Source organism: Dermochelys coriacea, chromosome 12, assembly GCF_009764565.3.
Source record: "Dermochelys coriacea isolate rDerCor1 chromosome 12, rDerCor1.pri.v4, whole genome shotgun sequence".
NCBI lineage: Eukaryota > Metazoa > Chordata > Testudines > Dermochelyidae > Dermochelys > Dermochelys coriacea.
The window spans coordinates 19795333-19814038 of NC_050079.1; positions in this window are offsets into that span (position 1 = coordinate 19795333).

Below are 18706 nucleotides of genomic sequence, written 5' to 3' on the forward strand. Positions count from 1 at the left end.
TTCCACCCCCACTTGCTTCAGGATGGTGGTAAATTACTGTTGCCCCTGTATGGTCACAGATTATATCCCACACCCTGTGACAACTAGGCTCAAGGCTCTACATGCTCCCCAGCCCACTCCATCAACTGGCTGGTGGGGGAGATAAGTTGTGGGAATGGGGTAACTTGCTCCCTCTTATGCGCCTACAAGGCATCATAGGCCAGGCCATAATCTGGCCCTCTTGTCTCTCTAAAAAATAATAAAATAAAATTTGAAACTATATCGTATAGTCCAATGTTAATCTAAGTAAAGTCGGTGACCTCAATGAGAGTAAATATACCAAAAATATGTAAAAGCAATATATACCAAGAAAAATGTACAAAAATGTTATTTAACAGCATAATCTGCTGTTTTGTACTACAAAAGAGGCATGTCTAGGACCTTCAAAGCCATAAGTAAATAAATTGCAATATATTTGATATACATACCAATGTATTTTAGATGGTAATAGCCTTATTGGAGTTTTAATCTTACTAAGGAAAGCAGGGAGTGTGCTCCAGTGATTAGCGGGCATCTGAAAAACTGCCTTCTATTCCTGTCTATGTCCCCAATTTACTACATGAACTTGTACAATCACTTAAGGTAACTGGGGGGGGGGGGATAGACAGCTTATCTGTAAATTGTTGTTGATGAAGATTGTTTGATAAAAGTGTAGTTCTACAGCAGATATCAGGTTTAAATTCTAATTCTGATTCTGTGACTACAGAGCTCTAAGAATTCAGGAGCACTCCAGGATGCATTCCCGGCCTAATGCATGCTGTCTCTGACACGCGCCCAAGATAAATCACATGTTCTGAAGTTTCAGAAGTAATCACTTTGATTTGGATTGCATCCTACAGTAGCTGTGCTGCATCAGTCCCAGAAGGGATGATTGCATTTCATCAGCTGATACCTGAATGTGTCAATCCTGAAAAGTAATTTGACCTTTTTCTAGATGCCATATGCAGAAGATGGCACCAAACTGTCTCAGATCAATCCAAATGTAGCATCACTATCATCGTATGAAATCTTGAGACACTATCTTTATTGAGAAGTGATGAAATGCTTATGAAAAGAGACACTGCACATTTCTTATTGCATTTTGATGCTGAAACCCTGTAACAACTCAAACAGTTGCGGAAATGGATATTAAAATATCATACACTGTTCACACATATAGCTAATTTTTAAATGTTAATTAGTAAAAGAAAGGATAGTTATACTTTAAAAAATTAGTAGTGGAAAATATAATGAAGATAGCAGACCGTATTCTGGGGGGAAATAAATATTTTTAGATATACTGTTCTAAAGGAGACAAAGCTTTCTTTTAATTCATTTAATTAAAAAAAAAGAATGTGTAGGAATATAGTAACTTTAATGTTCTTTATTTGTTTCAATGTTTTCCCTTGAGATTACTGCAAATAACTGCAAGCTATGATCACATTCTTTTAACTTTCCCCAAAGCAGAGGATTTTAAAATTCTATAAAGCATTCACAGCGGCACTAGATAGACAATTCACGAGTTCGTTTTTTATCAAGGAAAAAAAGAAAATAGCCAGACAAATGGTGGAAAATGTGCTTAATCCCTCTTTCATTATATTTGATTGTTGTCGTTGCCTCAGCACAAATACCAGCACTAAATTAAACACATGCGGGAATACCACACTATTCAGCAGACTTGTGCAACGTAGTAATGGAACTATATGTTTGGTAAATGTGATTAAGTGATGGTCTTATGCTTCATTTTATATTTGTAAGCAAACAACTTATTTTTTGTTTATAATTAGTGCTTGCTGCCCTTGAACATTTTTGAGCCTTGAGGACTGAAAGCTGAAAACAACAAAAGGGATGAGTACCCAGGGAATTAAGGGTAACTCAACCATCTGATATAAAAATTTAATGAGCTCTCTTTCGACACTGTAATTTGTCTTAGCAAATTTCTCTAGCGAGCAAGGCCAGAAGCCATATGTAGATGAGTTCTTCTTGTGACTTGTGCTTGCCAGACTGCTGCAGCTGCAGGGAATATTTGGGTGATGAAATGATATTGCACATAATGGGGTTGAAGACAACTACAAGTCATCTCCTTCAGGGAAGTGTACTGTGCTCAATTTTTAAGTGAGCTAACACTGGAAGTCAGAAGTTCAAGCCTGTTTTAAAATACCGCAAAATCTGTGTAAGTGACTTTGAGGAAACGCATAATAAATACTAAGTGCCAACTGCTAATTAGCAGTCATGCTTTCTGGTGATTGCTTGATTGGTGCTCCTTGGAGCTTGTTTTTCACCTTTAGAAACCCCTGTATTTATAATTTTTGTGAGCTGAGCTGCAATTTCCCTTTTTATGTGATAATTCTTGTAATTTACATCTAATCAAAATGCTCTGAGAAGAAACTGTAGAACAGTAATCCCATGCAGATGGGTACAGTCTAATATTTAGAAAGAATACTACAGAGGCAGTCTGTGAGATAGCTCTGAAAACACAAAGATGCCATTCTCTTGGTTAATGAATAATGTCCTCACAGAAACCCGTAATCAGTGTGCATGTGCTTATTTATTCAGGTTTATTTCAAAGCGCTCATCTCAAGTCCTAGATGTTTGTAGAAAACTTTAAAACCTATCCCACTAAGTATCAGTATAACAGACAATGAGGAAGGATGGTCTTGCAGTTAATGCAGTAGACAGGGACTCTGGGTCTGGGTTCAGTTCCCAGCTCTACTACAGACTGACTTAATTTATATGCAAAGTGGGAATGATGATACTTTCTCTCACCCATCTCTTTAGATTGGAAGCAGAGCTGGTTGAAATTATTTGAAGAAATCCTTTTTCTTCAAAAATGGAAAATGTTTTGCTTTTGATGGGAAAGAATATATTCACTGAAATACCTTGAACCAGCTCTGCCTACAATGAAAAACTAAAACATTTTCAGTAAAAATTTGGGTAATCAGTAAAAGCTTTTGGTTTTCAACAGACAATATTTTACCAAAAATGTGTTTTGTTGAAAATGAACACCTTTACCTTACACATGCTTTCTTTGAAATTTCCCATGAGAAATAATTGGCATTTTCCAATCGGCTTTAATTATCAGCTCTTCAAGGTATGGACTGCTCTTCACTATGTGTATTTACAGTTCCTAGCAAAATGGGGCGATTCTGGATGGAGACTTCTAGCTGCTCCTGTAATACAAATAAATTTACCTGCCTTCCCCCAAGCCACTCCACTTGTTACAGTAAACCATATCTGACATTTTTTTAATCATACTACACTAGTAGTTTCTTTTACCATCTCTCTGTAATCTCATGCTCCAGGGAAAATTGACAGGTATTCACAACTGCAGGAAAATCCCATGAGGAGAGGGGCAATCTGTTAAGTAACTGGATTCCAAGCCTTTTAGAATTTGATAGGTTACAACTAACACCTTAACCTCTAGCCAAAAAATAATCCGAGACCAGTGCAGATTATTGGAACAGTGATTTTAAGAGCTCTGTATGCAATGCCGCAACCGACGGAGTGGACAGATGCAGGCTGTACCAGAGGGATCAGCTATGAGAAAAGGGGAGGGAACCAGCACAGGAAATTCAGAATAGCTGCAGTTTCATTAAGAAGGATATCAACAGAATAGTGAAGAGTTGGGGGTAAGGACAGTGGTTGCATCTATGTTTTGCCCTCTAATAGTGCTAATGTTTAGAAATGGTCTCAAAGCATAGCCCCATGAAGAGGGTATTCCAATAGCCTAACCTTGAGGTGGCAAAGGCATGGATAACTGTAGTGAGGTCTGCAGCTGAAGGAAAATTAATAGTGTTTACCTTAAAGGAGAATAACTCCATGTCTCCATTGTGGTTATAACTCACCTGTAATTGCTACCATAAGCAAGTGATTTGGGCCATATACTAGAAGACAATTAAATTTTACCTGTTATAATGTCTCAAAACTTTATGGATTGGGAAGTCAGTAGGCTTCCCTAGTTACAATATTTTAATGTCAAGTGCCTCATGTATGGGGACTTGCATGCACTGGTCAGGTTGATAAGGTTGAATGAATAATTTGTGAATAACATTAGTTGAGAATAATATTAATTTCTTATGTTTGTGAAATGTTAGTAACTAGACCCTGATTTCTGCCAATGTGTTGGCTTGTAACTATTTCCTTGGTGGTTTAAATTAATTGTGCACAAATCACAGGCAGAAATTAATCTATTTTGACTATTTGCTGTTCATTATTGGTGAACTAAGTTGCATGGTGTTGTTTTTGCTTTCTGACTTGGATGACTGCAACTTCTAAAAACAATTAGTGAGTAACAAACTTCTCTGGCAAAAATGCCCTTGTTTGCATGAGACTATGAATACAAGCCATTCTTTATACACTCTTGTCAACAAAAACACCATTTGTGTAAATGTTCTTGAAGAGCACACAGTAAGGGCTCAAGATTAGAGTCTAATTGGACAGTGATTTAGAATTTGAATGCATGTTCATGCACAGTTTGACCAGCTTTTTCTGTTGATATTTACAAGACTAATGCATTTAGCTCCTGATTGGACCACAATAAAATGAATTCCTGGACCTGATTCTTATTTTCCAATCTCAAGATGACCTGTTTAAAGGAAGTATAAAACTTCATAAAATGTCACAGTCAAGAAGTAAAATCCTGATTTCTATAGCTCCACAGGATTTCCAGAACATTCTGTTTACAACTTTATTTAAGCTCCACCAATGGCATGTTGTTTTTCTAATCCAAGAGCCTGGAGGCAGAAAACAAAGCTCCAGTAGAAAACTATTCTAGCCAGAACAGCAGGTGTAATTGAAAATGAAATATTTATAATGATTGTTTTAATGAAAGCAAAATATTTTCATTATGCAGTGCTGCAGGAGCTGCTATTCCAATATTTTGAAGAAAACTCCTAATATGGTTACTAGGTTAGCTGCATCTTTGTCTCCTTTCTAGTTTCTCCGAGAGCAGCCACCTGAGGTCTTGAGCCTCTTACCCTTACCTGTCTCAGGGAAGCATCTCACCAGTCTGCTACTCTGAGACCAGGACTTGAGTACACTGTCCCATGTTGTCACACAATGCAAAGTCAGCCTGTGGAATTTTTGCCAGGGAATGCTTTGAAGGCCAAAAGTATAACTGGATTAAAAAAAGAATTAGATGAATTCATCAATGATTATTAGCCAACATAGTCAAGGACATAACCCCCCATGCTCTGGGTGTCCCTAAACCTGACTGCCAGAAGCTGGGACTGGATGACTGGGCATGACTCACTAGATAAATTGCCCTGTTCTGTTCATTCCCTCTGAAGCATCTGGCACCAGCCACGGTTGGAAACCAGGATGCTGGGCTAGACGGACCATTACTCTGAACAAGTATGGCTGTTCTTATACCAATTGCTTACCAGTCCGCAGGTCCAACTGGGTTTGGCCACCTGTGTTTCTTACCCTTCAGGAGCCTGTGACCTGTGATATTGACCAACAGCCTTCTTAAAAGTTACTTTATTCAGCGTTTTGAACACAGCATTAAGGACGATGAGATTTTAAAACAATAAACAATCTACATGCATATTTAATCTCAGCCAATCTTATACTTTGCTACACATTACAGGGACTGAAGAGACCCAACTTACGTTCCCCTAGCAAATGCTGATTGTCCTGTCACCTACCCTGGACACAGGTGACAGCACGCCTTTTTATTCTTTCCCCTTCCACCTGCATGTCTGTGCTCTCCCCTATATCAGGAAAGCATTGTTTAAGAAAGCCTCCCGCTCTTCTTTATGGTTGTCTGGGCTCAATTATCATATTGTTCAAAGTTTCTTTTGCTATGTCTTTTGCTTTCAGAAAAGCTGTATGTTTACAGCAGGGTAGTTAACTTGAGTTAAATATCTGGTTATAAAAAACACGGCATTTTTGGCAGTGAAGACATAGCTGTATTTCAGGGCCCAGGTGTGAAGTCTTTTGAGACCCAGTTTGTCTACCCAGGGAATTGATTTTATGAGTATAATTATACCTATAAAATCCCTCCCATGTAGGTAAGCCTAAGGCCTGGGTCTATGCTGGTGGGGGGAGGGAGGGGTTAAATCGGTCTATTACACAACTTCAGCTATGAAAATAGCCTAGCTGAAGTCAACGTACTTAGAGCTATTTACCGCGGTGTCTTCACTGCAGTAGGTCGACTGCTGCCACTCCCCCATTGACTCCGCCTATGCTTCTCACTCCAGTGGAGTACCGGCGTTGACGGGAGATCGCTCGGCGGTTGATTTTATCGTGTCTTCACTAGACGCAATAAATCGACCTCTGCTGGATTGATAGCTCCGGAGGTAAGTGTAGATATGCCCTAAGATCAGTGAAAAAACATCAGCAGGGTCTCTCCAGGTTTATGCCCCTGTGATGGCTGCTCCATTGGCTGAGTATTTACAATTCTTGGGTCTTAATCACTGCTGTGGGGACTGTATCTCCCCCGAGGGTGGGGGTGTTGAAAATTGTCTTTGGGGCCCCCTTTATTTGGTGTAACATGCAGCCTTAGATAGGCACATTATAGCATTTTGAATACAGATCAGAATATGCAATTAAGATCTTCTATAATCACAATTTACAAAACGCTCTTATACAGAACCACTCTCTTAATGTTGTCTTGCCCTGACCTGCTTTAAAAACACAATTCAGCACATCTGCATGCCATCTCCATCCATCAGCCATTAATTTTGGTCAATCTCTCTTAAACAGAAAAATATCCAAGTTTCCCACAGTAGCCATATGACATGTTGGTGCCCATAATGTGTCACTATGGAAAGACAATTTCTCTCCAGAAGACAACAAAATTTTGAAGGACTGAGATTGGTTTTTATACGTATTTAGGCCTAATTGCTCAGGTTGAATTGAAACCTGGAGCTGGCTTACACAATGTGAGGCCTTGGGTTTTCATGTTAAGAGAACTATCTAAAGAAACAAGTGGAGCGTAAGTTGAGCTAGAGTAGTCTGGGGGGAAACTCTACTTTTTCTGCAGGCAAAGTTACGCACTGGAAATTCTATTTTGAGGCACTAGAGCATCATAACACTACATCATTAGACTCTTTAATAGTAAGACATTTGCTTGATTCCACTCAGTTCTCTCCACTTACTTTTCTTGCAAACAATCATCTACTTCACAAGACTCTCTCTGTAGTAGGCTGATCTGAATCTCTAAAGCTGAAAACCCATGAACTTATATGCGTGCATGTGTGTGCATGTTCAAAATCTCTCCCAAACTCATCAGAATTGAGTCTTGGACTCATCTCTACTGTTTACTATTCACTTATTTAGACAACTGGCTGAGGCTACCTTGTCCTTGCAAATCAAAATTAATCAACTGGCGAGTTAGCAGCCAGTTATAAGTTCAGCACCATCCCAGTGCATCTTCCTTTTCTACTTCTAGATTAAGTATGCTTTGTTGTGTAGTTCTTATTGGTGATGTGAGTCAAGGCTGCTGTAGCTGCTTGCCTTTGCTAATGTGACCTACCAACCTTTCCCTGACATAAAAAGAAAAGGAGTGCTTGTGGCACCTTAGAGACTAACAAATTTATTAGAGCACAAGCTTTCGTGAGCTACAGCTCACTTCATCGGATGCATTTGGTGGGAAAAAGTTTTTTTTTTCTACCAAATGCATCCGATGAAGTGAGCTGTAGCTCACGAAAGCTTATGCTCTAATAAATTTGTTAGTCTCTAAGGTGCCACAAGTACTCCTTTTCTTTTTGCGAATACAGGCTAACGTGGCTGCTACTCTGTTCCCTGACATAGTACATGTAATTTCTTCATCCCTTGCCTGGCTCATGCTGCTATTGGACAAAATATGCGGGGGAGAATTTTCCACTGGAAAATACACCAGAAAGTACTCTGACAGGGGTTCAGACAAACTCTCTAGTGTGAACCCAACACCAAACCCTAGATTTGGAGTAAGCACAAAATATCTTAAAATGTTCTGAAGTGCGGATGGGGGTCTGTTTGTATTGTATTGTGTTACAAGATTGTTAATGCTAAACGATGTAGGATTTTCTTGGTGTGGGAAAGATTTGAGATCACTACATTCCTTTTCAATTTTGACCAGCTTTAAACCCAGGCCTCCAAAGATGAATGACTGACACTAAACCATTATGCCACCTACCCTCAATTTCCTTATTAACTTGAAGCCATTTTTAGGGCTTATTCCTCAAGGGGCTTGGCCTGATTTTGCCTCCATTGAAGTCAATAGTGACGTTTCCATTGACTTGACTTCAGTTGGTGTAGGATCAGGTCCTTATTGACTTCAGTGGAACTACCCCAATATAGATCAGTTCAGGATCTGGCTCAGAGTGTGTAGATCTTGCTTAGGGCAAAGTGGGAATGCTACATTCCCACCAGGAGATGGACTGTAAGTCAAGATAGAACTCCTCTGTTAATATTCCAGTGGGAAAGCTTCTGTGAATCCTGACCATAAAATTGCAAACGGTGCTAACTGTTTGTCCCTTACTTTCATGAACACCTAAGCTCAAACAAAAATATCACAAAAGACCATCTGTAATTCCACTCACTCAATGGAAGTTTTAAGAACATCACTGACAAGGTGAATACATGTTTTAAGACTCTCTTTTTAGCTTGTTGTTCATGCTGATGCTCTTACTCCCAGCCATTCTATAGTATCAGTTCAACTATACCTTATTGGTCAAGTCAGAACAAGGATGACTTTGTGGACAAAATACAGAGAGGGGTAGGATGACCATTTGGATACTGGGTGAGGACCTGGAAGATCTGGGTTTGATTACAGGCTCTGCCATAGGCTCCTTGTGAGACTTTGGTCACTTAATCTCTCTGTGTCCAAGTTCCCCATCCTCTTGCCTTCATAAATACTTAGTAGGTTCTTAAGCTAGTCCTGTGATGGGACAAGTCAAGTATGTTAGAGCAATTAGAAAGGTGTATAAATGATCTCCAAATTGCTTATGGCTCAAATTTTCAAATAAAGTTGATTGACCCATTCACTACACCTGCAAACCTCATGTATGCATCCACAAAATGGATAGCTGGATGGGCAACAGATGAGTAGTTCCATATGCAGTTGCATAATTTACACATGCAAATGTTTCTTTGTACATGCATATATGTGAAGATTTGAAGTGACATTGGGTATATGTGCATTTTGTGTGGAAAGCCTGTCGCAAAGCTCAGATCTGCATCTCAGCATAGCTGATTGCTGGCTTTAAGTGCTTTCACCCTGCAAAAATATACTGGGAAACTGAAGGGAAATTTTCATCTTGCATTAAAATTATGTAATTCAATATTTACCTCACCTTCAAAATAGGTAAGTATTAAAAGGATGAATAGAATTGTATGTCTTGCTTATATAACCAAAGGTATTAATGAGCACAGACAGAGTGAGATTTTTCAGAGTGTGTGCATTATCCACATGTGAAAATGAACACTGTGCATTTGAGCATATTGCTTGCACACACAAACACACTTGAACATGTAAATAGTCATTTCCACCCCCAGTTTGCTGGAACTGTAGATAAAATTATGGTAACTGTCAGCATAAATAAGATGTGCAAAATGGTTAACGTTTCAGGCCAAGCTTTAAGAACTGTAAGTACAGGGTTGTAGTTACACAACTGTATGACAATACATACCATTGCAGCCTCGGTCCTGCATACAGAAACGTTACTTGGGTAAAACTCTCATTGATTCAAATGTAGTTCTGGGGTTTTGTCTGAGCAAGGATTCAGTGCTGAAGGACTGTGCCTCAACTGTGTTTGGCTGTATTTGTAATAAGGCTGCTTTTACAATAGTCTTCAAATCCAATCCCAAGTTATTCTGAAAGAGGGAGAAATTCATTTACTCCAAAGGAGGATTTTGGTTTGTAGTGTGCTGGCAAAGCTGGGAAATTTTATTTTTGCACTTTTCAACTCATGTTACATTAAATCACAGCTGAACCATACTGTGCCTGAATGCTAGTGGCTCCCTAATAAGTTTTCAGACTTCCTGCATGATGCATCCCATTATGTTACATAGAATGTTTCGGTCACATACCATTCTGTGTAATGCAAGCTAATGTGATTTAAGTGATCTGACACAAAGTATTGCAAGATGAGATGCTCCCTCTTCCACCACCCCCTTAATAACTGCCATGCTGAAAGTGAAAACAAAACTCAAAAATAAAGTCAAAAGAATCCAGGCTGTTGTGATCCAGGGAATTTGCCAGGGGGAGGGGGAAGAATCCCTAAAGTTTTCCAAAGTTTTTTTTTTAGGTAAACATCAATGTGAAGAATGAGCTTTGGAGAACTGTAGGAAAGCCATCTTGAGGATCTATAGGAAATGGGCATCCCCATTCCCTAGGCAGCTTTGCAAATCCCACCCTTGGTTTGTTTTTAATATGCTAAGACATGGATCCTTCTTCTCCCACCTTCTTCAAAATATCACTGAACATAGGCTGCAGTTAGCAATATACATCAGAAGGGGGTGTGTGTGGGGGGGAGAGAAGATAATTGCATTATATACCTTTTTTTAAAACAGCAGGAAGCTGTGCTCCAGATGGCATTCCTATTTCCCCTGACCCATCCTCCCTGCCCAGCTAGTTTGCCCTAGGGGCACACTAAACCGTTAGCTCTGCTTTGTTCCCTCACCTCTCCTACACCTTTAGTGAGTATGGTCAGCAAAATGCTGTTGTAGACAGTGGACTAGAAGACTACAGTTTAGACAGAAGATCCCAAAACATTAGACCATTGGTGTTCACTGCTCTCCTTATTTGTAAGAATTAGAATGGGAAAGTACTAGCTTGACCCCATAAACCAGTAGGTGTTTGCCGTCTTAGAAGGTTCTGGAACCACAGAGTTTATTAGCATAACTATATTCTACTCCCTGACTTGGATAACTGCTTGTTTTCATTATCTAAACTATAAGTTTTCAAAAGGTATTACAGCCTGACTACTTCCTATCAGGGATTGTTTAAAAAATTGAAGAAGTTGCTACTCATTTGGACCAGCTATTTCAGATACTTCTCCAACATGCATTGAAGTCAGATTTTGAGAAAATCAAAGGCAGAAATTTTAAATACTGTGTAATAGAACTTTTAAAGGAAAAAATAGGACACAGTAACTTTTTTTTAAATCAACCTGTGAGACTGATGTTTCACATTTTCAGTTACCCAAATGCTTGAATCCAGATTTTTTTTGCCCCCAACCCCACCCTCGAGTTTATTTATTTATGAGTGTGTGGATGGGAATGGGGAGTGTTCCGTGTTTTTTACAGGAAAGATTTTTTTTTTCCACAATCAATCATGATTGTGCCACACTTCACTGACTTCTGAAATGTCCTATGGAAAACAAGTGGTGTTCAGTTTTTCTTTTTTCTTACACTGTATCATTTTGGTTTTAAACTATCCCTAACCACATCTCTTTCTCTCACATTTATACACACACCCTTTGCTTTTTCAAGTATGGGTAAGGTTTTGTCTATGTATTTATTATTGATGGATTATGTTCAGTTCTTTCCTTAGGAGAGTTTTTAGAAGGAAATTTGATGTATTTGTTTACCAGACTTTTTGATTGATTTTTTTTTTTGCATAGCACATTTGAATCAAATTGTATAAATAAATCTTGCTTGATTGGATTCCTATATGCTATAACAATTGTTAGGTGTAGATTGTCATTTAAGTGAGGTATTCTATTTTAAAAATCAGTGAACATCTTTTGTATTCATTCATATTTGGAATGCTTCTTCTGTATTACAAGTGGAGTTTGAGCAGTTAAAGCCAATGGTTTGCACCTTTTTGCTACTGTTTTTAAACCCATTTTTAAGAGCTATTGCTGGCAATAGATTAAAGTCACTTCTGAACAAGATGGTGACATACTGCAATTTAAGAAATGTGAATGTGGCCCATATACATAATAAGTATTTTACAAGTCACTCTATACTCTGATAATTCATGACTCTCGTCAGAAAGAAGTTACAGGAATAGAATATATGCATCCAAGCAATTTAATGAGGGCCTCACTCTGCGTCATCAGCCTTCTAGTCTATAGCTTAGCAAGATTTAATGGCAGGTATTTAATGCAACAATTTACCGTTTCATAGAAATCTTGCTGCTTCTGATCATTTCTTCAACCTGATAATCTCCAGGTTTCCTCAAGAGTCATGTCTGCAAGGAAGGGTGGATTTCATGGTAAGGTTGGGGGAATCAAGGAGATTCCTGTAAGTGGGATTTCTTTTACGGGGGCTTGGAAGACGGGCAAAACCAGAATTTTCTTAAGGGGGCATGGAGAGAGAAGCTCTCTCCAGTAGCGCACCTGTCCGGGGCGGAAAAGATGGTGGGGTGTAAGCTGCTCAGCTTGGCACACAGCTCTCAGAGGACAGAGCCAGCTGCAGGCAGTTTTGTGGGGCTGCAGCCAGGAAAGGAAGTGTTGGGACGTGCTGAGCCTGGGCCTCTAGTGCCAGGGCAGGATGAGCCTAGGGAGAGTGCAAGGAGAAATACTGTGCAACCCTGTGGATCCCCAGTGCTTCTGCTTCCTGCGGAAGGCTCAGCATCTGGGCTGCAGTCGTTCTCCCACTACTGCCCCACCTGGAGCACGGGGCTCAAGGAAGCATCAGGCTTTCCCCTCCCAGCCTGCAGCACCAGACTCCAGCAGGGGCTCCCCTATAGGGCAGGGATGTAGGTGCCCTAGCCCATTACCTCCTGTATGGGTGCCTGGTCCCTGGCTGCAGGGCAGGCCCATGCTGTTGTCTCAGGTATGGCTAGGAGGGGAGGTGGAACCTGCTGCTGGGTCTCTGCTCAGAGCTGGCCAAAGGGGGAGGGGGAGGAAGGGCTGGGCCATGCTGGAAGATAAGGAATGGGGTCAGAATGTATCTCGTTGATACAGGGCAGGCAGAAAGCTTAGAGATAAAAGCTTATTCTGGTCCCCTTACAAAATAATTAGAAAAAGATTGCTTCTATATTCAAGCACCAGGTACTGTAATTCAGTGGTTGATCCCAAGGATCCTAAATTTACTGTGGTATCCACGTAATCTCCCCTCCCTTTTTGTTGTTAGTTGAGTCATTATATAACAGATGGGACTTTTAAGGGGCAGAGAATTCAAAACAGAACTTGTGAGGGGAAGAAAAAGCCGCTCTGTATATTTAAAACTGATTCCAGGAGTGTCCCTATGTTTTCAGTTGTTGCTGAATTTTTAGTACAATAAGATTGTTTCATGTACTGTGTGCTGGGTAATAATGTGAGAGGACTCCCTGTTTCTAAAAATAACTGGCTCTTTATGAAGAGAACTATTTAGAGATGCTGCAACAGTAGCTAGTGTTCATGCCCCACGCATGCATGCCCTCCGCCCAGCTCTTTCCTCCTGAAACCTGCACTCCCCTCTCCAAGTTCTATGCAGGTTGCTGCACATTTCTCTCTCTTTTCAGCGATTTCTTGTAGCTAAGATTTCTCATGCCCTCAATCTATCCTGGACCTCTTTTCCATACCTACTGTAGGATTTGTATACGCTTTATTACTTCAAGAATGGAAAAAGACATGAAGAAATTTCTCTTCCTCTTTTGTGGGTAGGAATCTGCTGCTAGTGCTCAGCACAGAGTAGTTAATGGAGTCGGTGCTAGATAGAGCTGAGCTGGAATTCTTCAGCTCATTTTTTGTTACATTTCCAGTAAATGGGCATTTTAAACTGTGAAACAGGGTCAGGTTTGGTGAATTTTCCAAGTCAAAATTGATGGGAAAAGTTTCAGAATTAACAAAATGCTTTGTTTCAAAGCCAAAATAGTGACTTTATTTCAAAATGAAAGCTAATTAGACTGAAAAGGTTTAAAAGAAAATGATAAAAATCTAAACCAACACTTGAAATCATCAAAACAAAAATCTTTTGACCCAAGACAAATGTGTGGGGGTGGTTTTTTTTTTTTTTTTTTTTGGTTTGCAAATATTTTCAAGATTTAGAGTGGATTTTTCAATGGGACTTGAACATCTAGCAGCCTTCTGTGTCTTTGAAAATCTCTGCTGAAAGGTGTAGGAGTTCAAACTGCTGTGCTATATTCACTGGGTTTTCTGCATTTGGTCCACTGGTCAAGCCCACTATGTGTCCAAGGCTATTCTCTTCCACGGTATTGACAAAAAAAATCTCAGTTGCCCCTTCAAAGACATTAATTCTAGGCTAAATTCTAGAAATATTTGTACATCATAGGGAAATTGCTGAGACTGAGGGAAGTACCATTGTAGATGATCTATCCTTCATTTCTACACACATTTCTGTGATTTAATGTCTGTTACTCACAGTCCTCAACCTATACGACTAATATGGTTTCTTGACAGAATTAGACTTTTGCTTAATGTCATCACTGAAGAAAACCAAAATCTAAAAACCTTAAATAATTTGTTTAAATTTAATGTTTATTTGTTGAACGAATTACAGAAGACGACTTGCTTAGTACACAAAGCCCTTTAAAATTAATGGGAGTCTTTCCTTACACTTCAGAGCAATGATCTTTTTTTTTTTTTTTTTTTTTTTTTTTTTTAAAGATTTTCCACCATTCTTTTTGTATCTCTATCAGTTTATTTTTTCTGATTGGATATTTGGTGCTTTCTTCTACTTATATTTTTAAAAAGTTCTTAACTCCTCTACTTATTTAGATATTTTGCACTTGTGTTCCCATGGAAACTACCTCATTGTTATCTACAACTATATTACATGTCTGAATTTTAAGTTTTACCCATGGAAAGGGAAGAATGGGCCAGAGCATTAGTTAATGGGGCTGGATTCTGAAAGGCAGGGTTAAAGAATGATTTTTTGTGTGAAGTAATGCACATTGGAAAACATAATCCTAAATATACATAAAAAAGATGGGGTCTAAATTAGCTGTTACCACTCAAGAAAGATCTTAGTGTCATTGTGGATAGATGTGGAAAACATCCTCTCAATGTGCAGCAACAATCAAAAAAGTGAACAGAATACTGGGAATCATTAAGAAACGGATAGCTAATAAGACAGAAAACATCATATTGCCTCTATATAAATCCATGATATGCTCACATCTTGAATACTGCGTGCAGATGTGGTCGCCCCTTCTGAAAAAAGATGTATTAGTATTGAAAGGGTTCAGAGAAGGGCAACAAAAATGATGAGGGGTATAGAACGGCTTCTGTATGAGAAGAGATTAATAAGACTGGGACTTTTCAGCTTGGAAAAGAGACGACTAAGGCGGGATATGATGGAGGTCTATAAAATCATGCCTGGTGTGAAGAAAGTAAATAAGGAAGTGTTGTTTACTCCTTCTCAAAGCACAAGAGCTAGGGTTCACCAAATGAAATTAATAGGCAGCAGGTTTAAAACAAATAAAAGGAAGTATTTCTTCACACAATGCATAGTCAGTCTGTGGAACTCTTTGCCAGAGAATGTTGTGAAGGCCAGGGCTATAACAGGGTTCAAAAAAAGAACTAGGTAAGTTCATGGAGGATAGGTCCATCAATGACTATTAGCCAAGATGGGCAGGGAGGGTGTCCCTAGCCTCTGTTTGCCAGAAGCTGGGATGGGTGATGGAATGGATCACTTGATGATTACCTGTTCTGTTCATTCCTTCTGTGGCACCTGGCATTGGCCACTGTTGGAAGATAGGATATTGGGCTAGATGGACCTTTGGTCTGACCCAGTATGGCTGTTCTTTATGTTCTTATGCTGTTCTTAGAATTTTTGCAAGTGAATGGCATTTCTATTCATTTTTTTATATAGCTTCAAATTTTAACTAGTTTTCAGTGATTATTTCTGACCACCAACAGAAAATGAATACATAATTAAAATGACAAATCAATATTGATATGGTGCTAGTTTCTAGAAATAGTTTTAAAAAACCCACAGAGAATCCTATAGGCAATTAAATTAAAACTAATGATGATAATAATAATAATACAACAGAGACAAATGAACCCAAGTAAGTTGTAATATGCTTACATGTTTATATGAATATTCACTAGCAGAGGAAGAGGATGAGCTATCTTTACATACAGAATGTGTGATTACATACAGAATAAAATGCTGTGTGCCTAGGACCTTAGAAAACACTTTTCCCACTGTTGGAAGATAGGATATTGGGCTAGATGGACCTTTGGTCTGACCCAGTATGGCTCTTACTTTCGCTTTCCCAGCCTCATAAATCCTGGACTCATGACCTAAGAAGTGTGATCACTTTGACACTTTGATATATCGTTTCTGGAAATGTGTTGTGTTTCTTTAAATCTGTAGCAGGAAGGCTGGCCAGACTGAGCTTGGCAAAGTTTTCAAGAAGAAGCTTTACGGTGAAGTAGAAGGAAGCAGAAAGTAGCTTTAGGGATATATCTGCTTTCTTATCCCAATAAATGTCCTTGTTCAGTGTGAGAAGAAAGCGACTTTTACTCTCATTCTTTGCCACTGGCACGTAATGATGTGCTTGTGGCAGTTTTGTCAGGCTCAGTCTCTGTGTCCAAGCTGAGTTCATGAGAATTGAGTAAACTAATAGTAATTGTACAAGGTTCTCTGTGATAAACTATTCGGATACCTATGGGAAATACAAAAGTAAAAACTTATTTCTTAGCTCTACTAGGTTTTAATGGGAGTTTGGGGAGAGGGCACTGAAGTCAGTCCTTAAATCAAACCTTGCTGGCTGTCTTCAGGTCATCTCTGTATACTTTGCAAAAAGAAAAGGAGTACCCGTGGCACCTTAGAGACTAACAAATTTATTAGAGCATAAGCTTTCGTGAGCTACAGCTCACTTCATCGGATGCATTTGGTGGAAAAAGCAGAGGAGAGATTTATATATACACACACACACACACACACACACACACACACACAGAGAGAGAGAACATGAAACAATGGGTTTATCATACACACTGTAAGGAGAGTGATCACTTAAGATAAGCCATCACCAGCAGCGGGGGGGGGGGGGGGGGGGGGGGGGGGGGGGGGGGGGGGGGGGGGGGGGGGGGGCAAGGGAGGAGAGGAAAACCTTTCATGGTGACAAGGTCAAGGTATGGCTAATTCCAGCAGTTAACAAGAAGATACGAGGAACATGTGGGTGGTGGGGGGTGGGAGGGAGAAATACCATGGGGAAATCGTTTACTTGTGTGTAATGACTCATCCATTCCCAGTCTCTATTCAAGCCTAAGTTAATTGTATCCATTTGGCAAATTAATTCCAATTCAGCAGTCTCTCGTGGAGTCTGTTTTTGAAGCTTTTTTGTTGACAGTATAGCCACTCTTAGGTCTGTGATCGAGTGACCAGAGAGATTGAAGTGTTCTCCAACTGGTTTTTGAATGTTATAATTCTTGACGTCTGATTTGTGTCCATTCATTCTTTTACGTAGAGACTGTCCAGTTTGGCCAATGTACATTGGCAGAGGGGCATTGCTGGCACATGATGGCATATATCACATTGGTAGATGAGCAGGTGAACGAGCTTCTGATAGTGTGGCTGATGTGATTAGGCCCTATGATGGTATCCCCGGATAGATATGTGGACAGAGTTGGCAACGGGCTTTGTTGCAAGGATAGGTTCCTGGGTTAGTGGTTCTGTTGTGTGGTGTGTGGTTGCTGGTGAGTATTTGCTTCAGATTGGGGGGCTGTCTGTAAGCAAGGACTGGTCTGTCTCCCAAGATCTGTGAGAGTGATGGGTCGCTCCTCCGGATAGGTTGTAGCTCCTTGATGATGCGTTGGAGAGGTTTTAGTTGGGGGCTGAAGGTGATGGCTAGTGGCGTTCTGTTGGTTTTTCTTTGTTTGGGCCTGTCCTGTAGTAGGTAACTTCTGGGTACTCTTCTGGCTCTGTCACCTGCGCATCTACCAATGTGATATATGCCATCATGTGCCAGCAATGCCCCTCTGCCATGTACATTGGCCAAACTGGACAGTCTCTATGTAAAAGAATGAAAGGACACAAATCAGACGTCAAGAATTATAACATTCAAAAACCAGTTGGAGAACACTTCAATCTCTCTGGTCACTCGATCACAGACCTAAGAGTGGCTATACTTCAACAAAAAAGCTTCAAAAACAGACTCCAACGAGAGACTGCTGAATTGGAATTAATTTGCAAACTGGATACAATTAACTTAGGCTTGAATAGAGACTGGGAATGGATGAGTCATTACACAAAGTAAAACTATTTCTCCATGGTATTTTCCCTCCACCCCACCCCCCACTGTTCCTCTGATATTCTTGTTAACTGCTGGAATTAGCCTACCTTGCTTGTCACCATGAAAGGTTTTCCTCCTCTCCCCCCGCTGCTGGTGATGGCTTATCTTAAGTGATCACTCTCCTTACAGTGTGTATGATAACCCATTGTTTCATGTTCTCTCTGTGTGTGTGTGTGTGGTGTGTGTGTGTGTGTGTGTGTGTGTGTGTGTGTATAAATCTCTCCTCTGCTTTTTCCACCAAATGCATCCGAGGAAGTGAGCTGTAGCTCACGAAAGCTTATGCTCTAATAAATTTGTTAGTCTCTAAGGTGCCACGGGTACTCCTTTTCTTTTTGCGAATACAGACTAACACGGCTGCTACTCTGAAATCTGTATACTTTATTTTCTCTCTTCCTTTGTATCACTTGCATGGAAAATAATATATGATTGGCAATGTTATCAGTGAAAGAGTAAGCCCTGAATGACTGCTGCCTTCAGCAACAGCACATCTTTGATTGTTTGTGATGCTAGCACAATTTCACCTTTTAAAACTGAACTAGAATTCTGGTGGCTTATTGAATCACA